The 10,557-nt window shown below is 47.2% G+C and overlaps 1 long non-coding RNA gene across 1 annotated transcript; it reads left to right on the forward strand.

Annotated features, from left to right (window-relative positions):
- Positions 1-218: 218 nt before the first annotated feature.
- On the forward strand, positions 219-2,142 carry LOC144116207 (uncharacterized). The gene is made up of 5 exons (XR_013311785.1): positions 219-354; positions 417-580; positions 659-788; positions 1,327-1,470; positions 1,985-2,142. It is a non-coding gene; the product is annotated as an uncharacterized LOC144116207 (long non-coding RNA).
- Positions 2,143-10,557: the final 8,415 nt, after the last annotated feature.

Consider the following 10,557-nt stretch of genomic DNA (forward strand, 5'->3'; position numbering starts at 1 on the left):
AGAAATAAAGAACTCTTCTTTTTTAAATATCAAATACTTCTTATTTTGATGGTAATAACATCATTTTTTAAGTCCGTACGTGCGGTGTAACCAGCGCCGTTGCGAAAGTCTGGTTATTTGCAAACATGGACGCTCGTGCAATCGGAGGGGCAGACGGCGGAGCAGACGTGGAGTCGTCCGAAATGGATGTATGCGAAACATTTGAGTCGTCGGTCGTACACCCATCTCCTCTTGCTAGAGGAATACTGTCTGTTAAGAAAAAAGAAGGCGTTGCTGGAGCTCCCAATGCCGCGGCGCTGGTGGGTGCGGCCCGTCTGGGAGAACCGCAAGCAAGAATCTGAGTACTACACCGCGGTGAGTTGCACGTTGTAGTTTGCCTGATACTGGTGCCTTAAACTGCAAAGTTTTCTGTACAGATGCCACTCCTCATGAGCGGAGAAAGTGAGTACTTCCACAAGTACTATAAGATGTCCGCAAGCAAGTTCGAGGAACTTCACGCCCTTGTTGAGGGGCCTCTCACAAAGCAGTACATTATACAGGAGCCGATACCATAACGAGCAAGGCTTGCCATGACACTGAGGTACTATAAACGCGTTTCATTGATGACTACCTGACCATTGCATGCAAACGGATATTGTTTTTTTGCGATTCCTTCTAGGTACTTGGCATCGGGAATGCAGATCCAGGATGTTGCCATGGCGTTCCGCGTGGGCATCTCCACTGCGAACGGCATCATCTGCGACACCTGCAAGCTGCTTTGGGAAGTCCTCCAGCCGATTTGCCTCAAGGTGCGTTGCAGCTGGAGTGAAATACTCATTAAGGCGAAGGGAATCTCGATAGAGGGGAAATTCTAGAGGCCCGTGTACTGTGCGATGTCAGTGCATGGTAAGGAACCCCAGGCGGTCGAAATTTCCGGAGCCCTCCGTTGCAGCGTCCTTCATAGCCCGAGGCGCTTTGGGACATTAAACCCCCGTAAAAACATGAAATCTTTCAGGCGAAGCCTGCTGTGCTTACTGGGACCTTGTGACCTCTGTGTTGCTACCATTTAAAATGAATAGTATATTTAATGACTACTGCAGCTTACATGCCTTCGCCCTGCTGTCAAAAAGGAAAAGAAATTTTACACGAGCAGTTGCTTGAAGTACTGAAAACATCTGAGTAGTGCATGTTGCTGCGCTCGTTTTGTACTACAGGGAAAATGGGCACAAACCGAAGGCACGCATTGGCAGAGAAGACCGGATGAATGCTTCTCACTGCACCATCGTTTTGCTGCTACTAGTTTTAGACTAAAAATGCTTTCATGTTTCTACTTCATTGCCACCGCAGATACCAACCACTGCTGACTGGGAGAAGGTTGCCTCCGGATTTTGTGAAAAGTGGAATTTTCCACACTGTGTTGGTGCCGTGGATGGCAAACATGTGCAAATTCAGGCCCCACCACATTCAGGCAGCCTTTATTTCAACTATAAGGTAATGTACACATTGAATGGTCTTTTTTCAATTACATTATTTTTCTGTATATATAAACTCTTGTCATTACGGGGTATGTACTCAATAGTACTGATGGCTGTGGCCGACAGCAATCTCAAGTTTGTCATGGTTGACGTTGGGGCTTATGGGAGGCAGAGCGATGGAGGGACCCTTAGCGCATCAAGGATGGGAAAATGCCTTGAGCGTGGCCTCCTGAATCTGCCACTTCCTAAATTGCTACCAAGAACATCAACAGTGGCACCTCATGTTTTTCTTGGAGACGAGGCGTTCCAGCTGCGCCCTGATTTTCTGCGACCCTACCCGGGCCGGGGCCTGGACGACTCTAAACGAATATTCAATTACAGTCTCAGCCGTGCAAGGTTTGTTGCGGCACAAAACTGATCTACTGCATGGATTTCATCACTATCCTGGTGGCAATGAATGCAGATACTTTTCATGTGTGTGTGCAGTTGACAAAAAAACAACGCACTCAGTGATGTTTCATTCTTTCCAGAAGGTGCGTTGAAAACGCCTTTGGCGTTATGGCGTCCCGGTTCCGGATCTTCCGCCGCGTCATTAATCTCCTTCCGGAAAACGCTGACTACGTTGTCATGGCATCATGCGTTCTTCATAACTTTCTTGTGGAGGATGCCATCTATATGCCGGAAAACTATGCCGAAGTGGAAGATGCCTATGGCAATGTTACTGCAGGTCAGTGGCGGGCAGCAGCCGAAGACGCAGCCGTGCTCAATCTTGAGCCACCTGTAGGGCACAACTACAGTCGTTCCGCAGCCGAGACAAGAGATTTGTTCAAATCTTATTTTATGAGTAGCCAAGGAGCAGTGCCATGGCAGTGGGCATCAGCTGGGCTGCGGCGATGATGATGATACACTGCTGATTGTCATCATCAGCCTTACTACACCCATGGGAGACATGGGAGAGGCTTTTGCCTCTCCCATGTCTCTCCAATTAACTCTGTCCTTTGCCAGCTGCGCCCACCCTGTGCCTGCAAACTTCCTAATCTCATCTGCCCACCTAACCTCCTGCCGCCCCCTGCTACGCTTGCCGTCTCTTGGAATCCGCTCCGTTTCCCTTAAGGACCAGCGGTTATCGTGCCTTTGCAGTACATGCCCTGCCCAAGTCCATTTTTTCCTCTTGATTTCGACTCTGCTGTCATTAACACACGTTTGTTCCCTCACCCACTCTGCCCGCTTCCGGTCTCTTTAACGTTACACCTATCATTTTCCTTTCCGTGGCTCGCTGTGTTGTCCTTAACTTAAGCTGGACCCTTTTCTTTACCCTCCACGTTTCTGCCCTGTAGGTGAGTATCAGTGAGATACAGCTGTTGTGCACTTTTCTCTTGAGGGATATTGGTAACCTGCTATTCATGATCCGAGAGAACCTGCCATATGCGCTCCATCCCATTCTTATCCTTCTAGTTACTTCTCCCTCATGATCCGGATCAGCGGTCACTACCTGCCCGAAGTAGACGTCCTTTACTAATTCCAGCCCCTCGCTACCAATTGTGAACTGTTGTTCCCTTGCTAGACTGTTGAACATTGCTTTGGTTTTCTGCATGTTAATTTTTAGACCCACCGTTCTCCTCTGCCTGTCTAACTCATTAATCATGATTTGCAGTTCACGTCCTAAGTGACTCAGTAAGGCAATGTTATAAGTGAATCGCAGATTATTTAGGTATTCTCCATTAACTAGCTCTTATCCCCAACTGTTCCCAGTTCAGGCCTCAGAATACCTCCTGTAAACAGGCGGTGAGTAGCAATGGCAAGATCATGTCTCCCTGCCTGACGCCCTTCCTTATTGGAATTTTACTGCCGACTTTATGGAGGACTATGGTACCTGTGCAGTTTATATATCTTCTAGTATTTTGACATAAGGCTCTTCTACACCCTGATTCTGCAATGCCTGTATGACTGCTGAGGTTCCCACTGAAAACCTCAACTTGATGCAACTTGATGTGTGTATTCTGCTTTTCATGTATATACATATGTTTAAAATATGTATTACTGAACATAAAGTTCATTTTTGTGATTATATTACATATGCATTTCTTAATTACGTATTCTTTTGCACTATATGAGGCTAGAAGTTAATAGTTTTAATCATACAGTTGTATGTATTAAGTGTACTGATTGTTTGTATTTGATAGTGTGTATATTTGTTCTCCTTTGTTGTATCTTTATTATGTTCATTTCCATCAGCTGATATGTCGAAGCCACTGCTATGCTATGTAAAGGTTTTCTGGGCCCAGTCAAGCTGTAAAAGCAGCTTTTTGCCTGGAAATCCTTCCAGTTGTTCTGGAGAAATAAATTTAATTCAATTCAAATGCTTTCTCCTAATCAATGAAGGCTATATATAGGGGTTGGTTATATTCTGCACATTTTTCTATCATCTGATTGATAGTGTGAATGTGATCCATTGTGGAATATCCTTTATGAAAGCCTACCTGGTCATTTGGTTGATTAAAGTCTAAGGTTGCCCTGACTCTGTTAGCGATTACCTTAGTAAATACTTTGTAGGCAACGGACAGTAAGCTGATCGGTCTAATTTTTCAAGTCTTTGGCGTCTCCTTTCTTATGAATTAAGATTATATTTGCATTCTTCCAAGCTTCTGGTACGGTCGAGGTCATATGGCATTGTGTATACAGGGTGGCTAGTTTTTATAGCAGAATCTCCCCTCCGTCTTTGAGCAGGTCTGCTGTTACCCGATCCTCACCAGCTGCTTTTCACCTTTGCATTGCTCCTAAGGCTTTATTTACTCTTTTGTTACTGGCGGGACGTCCCACTGCTGTGTGCTACTGTCTCTATCATTAACATTCTGATTAAATTGGCTACTGTATATATTTGTGTTGAATTCATGTATGTATGTGTGACATGTATGCTTCTGTGGTAGAACAACTGCAGCAAAAAATAAACAGACATACAAAAATTAATGATCATTTATTTCCTTATGTACAGCCAGGTTAGAAGGGTATTCACCCTGGCTGTACAAATGGCAAATATGTAATAACTCCATCTTAAGATGCACGAGCATGTGTGGTGGAGTTGCCTCCAATTGCGGCCGCAGGGACAGAAGAAAACGGCTGCTGGCGTCCATTGGCCTGTGCGCAGCAATTGCACTTCGCACGGCCTGAATGTCCCTGTCAGCAGCCTCCACTTCCTGCCGCCTTTTCTTTTGTCGCTTGTTTCCCCTATGTGGGAGAACCTCTTGTGAATTTGCTGCCATACAGGATGGTCCTGGTTCATCAGGAAGGCCTGGGACGCTATACATGCTTTCAAATTCATTTGGCGATGCTTGTACTTTCGAGCCTGGCGATGCTGGGCTGCAGCTGGCGTGGCTCGTCTCGGCTGCTGCGCTGGCCACCTGCACGTGGCTCACTGCGTCGAGGTTGCAGAAGCTCCTGAGTAAAATGTACAGGCTGTTAATTGCTGTCACTTACACATTCAATTCGTCATTAGTATCAGTCATTGCTTACCGTCTCGTTTCCATGGAGTCCCTCAGGAACTCCATCTGCTTTAAATGTGGCCAGGCCGTCTTTGCAGTGGCTCCTGACCCACTCTTCTTCCCGTCTTTTTCCTCTTTAATTTTTCGCCTGTACGTATCTTTTAGAATTTTCCACCGAGCAATAATCTCCTCAACTGTTACTGAAATATGGAGCAGTATAGAGCATAATGTTAAACAAGCAAATAAGGAAACAATGGCAGACATGTGGCCCAAAGTTTAGCATGAACATGTACAAATTTTCATCTGTTAGCACACAAGAATATTGCAGAAAATGTTTACAACACACGATTCAGTACGGAAGCACGAGTTTTTTTTTCTTCTAAAAGGCAGTTTTACTGATTATGCATGCATGCATGACTGAACTGAGGCACACACATGATGAATGATTTATTTTGCGGACACGCACGAGATGATTTTGCGCGGTTCAGAAGCTGCAGATTAATGCTACGTACAAGACTACGATGAGCGGGCAGTGCCGCGGGACGGAGCGCTCGCTCTACATACACGCAAGAGACGCTTTTACTAGGCTCTCAGCGCCCGGATTAACTTCACGCCTGAGAAAGGTCGCCTCCCGCATTTACGAACGTAGCTGAGAACATGAAAACGTGCACGTCGTGCATTTCACGATTGAAGTGAAGGGTACAAAATGATGCAGCTAGCGTGTCTTAAGAACCAAAAACATTTGCTCACGGCTGCGGGATGCCGACAATTTTCATACAGCTCATCTACGCACAATAGCCGCCGCACCGAAAAAAAAACACCGAGCAGTACGCAGGAATGCGCGGGGACATAAAACAGTTTTTGACACGCTGCAGAATCCTGCCAGTGTGACGAGGAAAATTTGTTGGCTGCACAATGAAAAAAATGGCTGATAATATTCGAGCTCGCCACAAAGCGTGCTTTCACTTACCGGTGTCGTCAATTGCTCGAATTGCGTCCCTCACTTCTCCCCAAAGGGACTCCTTGGTCGACTTATTGCGGAAGTTGTTATCTTTAACATCCCATAGAAGTGGGCGCTTGAATACTTCGATGATCAGCACCTCATTGAACAGTCCACGCGACACGTTGTCGTGGTGTCGGAAGCACGTGTAGCAAACAAACATTGTCGTCTTTCCCGCACGAATTCTCTTCTTGTCACATGGCTTTTCCGCCGTGCAGTCATTGGTCAGAGGGCGGAGCTATCGCTCTGTCGCTGCGAAAATTTCCAACTTGTTGGAACCCCGTCGCCCCGGCACGCCGAGCCGCCGCGACGGGTCGAAACAGGTTTTTCCGTCGCTGCGACAGGATTCGCTGGCATTTTCGCTTGCATGTGAAACGGGCTTTAGACGGCTGTATCGGTCGGTGTACTCATGTTCTCGGTTGCCACAAAGATGCTTACGGTACCTCTTTAATTGGCTCGCCACACATGCTTAGGTTCATATCTCTTTTTGAATGTCAATGTTATTCCACGCCAAACCTTCCAAAACATTCATGAAAACTTATCCTAATGTGCATAATCAAAGCATGAAATATTTTTGCCCAAAAACGTTTATTCGTGAGGTGACCGCAGTTTGAATATATAGAAAGGGCGAGAAACGAGGCAATATAAAATTCAAATTTTTACAAATCACCCCAATTTTTGTCATTGACATTTGCACAGAATCAGGCTTTCGATGTAATTCGGAGCATGCAGCTTTAAAGGTCATTAATAAGTTTAAAAAATTGAAAAAAGGTATGAAAATGTGCCATTTTTTTTGTCGTTTTAACGGGACGGCGTTAAGGAGCTCGCGTCGCAGAAAAGTCGTATCGTCGGCCTCGGCGGCGGTGGCCCTCAGCGAAAAATGGCGCCTTAAGGGAATGGTTTTTCCCTCCCTTACGGTGCGGTACGGGTGCCCAGAGAGAATTCTGAGACAGGCGTCGTTTGCTTTACTTAAAACAAATTTTCATTCCATTTTCCTCCCCTTACTGCCCAGTTCGGGTGCTTACCGAGATATGTGAGACAGGTGTCCTTTCCTTAAATTGTCCAACGGACCACGCGTCGCGCCGAGCGGGCATTGGCATTCCGTGCGCCTCTTGGCAACGCTGAAACACGCGCTCGCGTCTCACTCTTAAAGACGAAGCTTAAGCGTCCCCCAAACTTTTTTTTGGCTTTAAATATCAACTTGCTCTCGCAAAATCCAAAATCGCCCGTTTTTGTTTCTCTACATGTTTAGTACCCATAACAAATGTTGCAGCTGCTGAACCTGTGTACATCAAAGTAAAAAAATACTAAAGTTGCAAAAGGTGCGTTTTGAGCCAAAAAACACTCGTTAATTTTACCCTGAGGTGGCCCAAGTAAAAAAATATTGCTGATGGCCTATCTCTCTTAGGCCAGGATATACGTGGAGAAACCGCGGCGACTTCTGGATCGGAAGAGTTTATGTTAGAGGGACACTGAGGAGAAATTGAAGTTGGCTTGTATCGATAGAATACCAGCTCCTGATCACAAAAACGCCGCTCTTACTGAAAACGCAGCTCTTGTAAGGTAGAAAATAGCAAGAACCAAAATACAGGTATCGCCGCCACAGGCCAAACTCGCAAGTACAAGCGTGGTGACGTCGTAGGACAAGAGACGCCACCTTGGAGGAATTTTCCTTCCTACATGTGGCGGGAATCTCTGAGGCTGACAAAGGAAGATTGCGCGGTTCAATATTGAAGTAAATTTTGTTTTAAAACCGATAGTGCACTTTTATCACATAAAGAAGGCAGACAAAAGGCAACCTGAATGTTGGAAGCAAAGAAAACCGATGCTTGGCGGCACCACAGGCGGCCAGGAGAGTTTCGTTTTATTAAGGCGCTTCGCGTATATGAGCTTTGCGTGCGCCGTGGTTTTGTTTTTGACGTGCCTCGATTTACAAGCGCCGACCAGCAGAGGAACTCCAAGTGCCGCTACAAATACTATTTAACCTTTGAAGGAGCCTGTTAAGGCTTGTCAGATGATCGCCACGGTCGATGAAAAGCTATGATGGCACGATGGTCGGTAATCGTACAAGGCAGCACTTGTGTCTTCGCACGCTCGCCCGGCGAAACATTAACAGCTGTGCCGGTCAACTTCAAACTACTTAACGGAAATCGTTTATTAGGGACGGAAGACAAGGTACAAGGCAGTTCAGAAAAATTGCTGATGGGCTAGCTCTGTTAGTTCAGGATATACGTAGCGAAAGCGCCGAGATTTCTGCATAAGAGTGCATTCACTAGGTGCGCCTTTATTGATAATTGCTGCTTGAGCCGTTGTGGCCGAGTGGTAGCGTATCCGCCTCAAACATCACAGGCCCTGGTTCGATTCCAAACCTCGGCATAGGATTTCTTTTATTCAGTGAGTGGGCGGGGGGTTTCAGTGGCTCCCATAGATGCCGCCACCGAATACGTTGGTTAGCTGTTAAGCGCAGGCTCTGTTAAGGCGCGTTTATGCTCCGGCGTAACACGCGCACGCGAGCGCACTCTACGGCGCCGTCACGTCGGCCAAAGCGCGACCCTACACTGCGCTTGACCGCCGACGCGTTCGGCGGCTTCGGCGCACTCTGACCGCACTGGCGGGGATACTTGAAGCATGTCTTTATTTCTTCGCTGAGTGCGCCAGCCGCCGCCGTCCCGGCCAGACTGATTCGGCTCCGCGGCGAGGTGCGCGTTGTGACGTAATTCAATAACTTCGGCAGTTGGGCGGAACTGTTCTTTTCGAGCTCTCGGCTAATTTGATCCATTCACGGTACACATCTGAAGGTACATGCAAGTGGGAGAGAGAGCCCGATCCAGTGGACCCATTGGATCTAGCGGAAGCCATTCAAGCGTCGTGCTTCGGCTTTAGTTTCAAGGCGCCCACTTTAAACGCGACCGCACTTGAGCACCTAGCCGTTTTTTGTGGCAATACAATAAATAAATAACTTGGCCCTTGCAACCGTGGGCCTCGACGCCGCCTGCTGCCCCGTGCAACCGCGCCGTTCAAGGAATCCCAATCCTTTGGCCCCAAAGCCCCGGCCAGCCTCCGATGGGCGCAACGCGCCGACCTTGTCCCGGCGCCTCGCGACTCCCCGCACTGGGATTATGATATTTAGTTTGCAACGGCTGCTCACTGAGGAAGGGGGAAACGACCCGCCGGCGCCTAACCTAGCCGTGCTCCCTCAAAAGCATCGCACGCTCTGTGGGGCTGAGGTCGCTGAAATGCAGGCCGGAGATTTTGCGAGAACTACGTCGTCGGGTTCGGGAACGGGATCCATCGCAACACTGGCAAGACGCCGGTGCAAACGTAAACAGAGCGATGGTTGCGACCCCCGACAGATGCCTGCAACGTGCGGCGGCGGTAGCTTTCATTTCGGCAGCTGCTAGACCGCACCGCAAGCAGCCAGAAATCACGGAGTCTCCGTTTACGTCACGTTTCACATCACTCCGTCCTGTGACGTCATAAGAGTTCTCCGTGTCGTCATAAGAGTTCTCGAGTTTGAATTGGAGCGGCGGGAAAAACTTTTGCAACTTCGAATCCAAATTTCTTTAAAATAAATGCATCTTTCGCTGCCGCACAAGCGGCAACAAAGCCATGAAATGCCGAACTATCAGATTTTGCTAACGAAAAAAATTTGATAGGGTTCTCCTCAGTGTTCCTTTAACCCCGTGCATTCACTACATGCGCCTTTAATCATTATGACACACTCAGCCGCAATGGTGGACTTAGTCGCTCTCTTTCGGCACTATTTCTATGGAATAAAGAAAGAAAATGACCTGTCATGCCGAAATAGTAGCGTCTGTTCCTCAAACCCCAAAGGCCCTAGTTTGATTCCCAGCCTCGACAAAAGCTTTTTTTCTTTTATTCACTGAGTCGTGCGTTTTATGGTGAAGCTAAAGAAGATATCGCGTGACATTCGGCGCACGGTATGCAACGAACGAAATCGTTTCCGCTTTCGGAGTTCGAATAGACACGCTTTGGTACGTGTCAGAGTCCACACAAACCCCTCCTGTGCCCTCTGCCACCACCCTGTGACAACAATGACATCCAAGAGATGTCCTTGGGAAATCTTGAAAGGATATGCGGATATCCCCAGGTCGTGCTGAAAAACTCCCACGAACATCCGTCGCACATCTTTCTGTCCGCAGTTTCAGTATCCCACGGAGGTCCGCAGGAAATCCCTGTGGATTTTCATAGGTCTTGATGAGGACGTTAATCAAATATGAAATGTCCGAGAGGATTTTTACAGGACTTGAAGAGAACATATGGGCCCTTTTTGTGGAGTGGTATCGGATGTCCATGGAAATTTTTACAGGACTCTATAGGGACAAAGTAGTAAATGAACCTTCTAGACATACAGGTGTTTTGTAGGCAGCTCGGAGGCATTAAAGGCGCCCAATGCTACCCAGGAAGACAAAGTAGTGTGGTCGGTTAAAAGGAAATAGAAATAATGTTGCCTTGCCTGCACCACTCGAACAACAATGGGTTATCCAGAAAGAGAGGACAGAGCACTTCTACAAATGTGCCATGTCGGAAGGCTGCTTCAGTTAATAGAAATGCAATATAGTTGCATGCAAACACTGGCGAACATGAGTACATAATTTTTGCA

This window comes from Amblyomma americanum, chromosome 1 (genome assembly GCF_052857255.1).
Source record: "Amblyomma americanum isolate KBUSLIRL-KWMA chromosome 1, ASM5285725v1, whole genome shotgun sequence".
Taxonomy (NCBI): domain Eukaryota; kingdom Metazoa; phylum Arthropoda; class Arachnida; order Ixodida; family Ixodidae; genus Amblyomma; species Amblyomma americanum.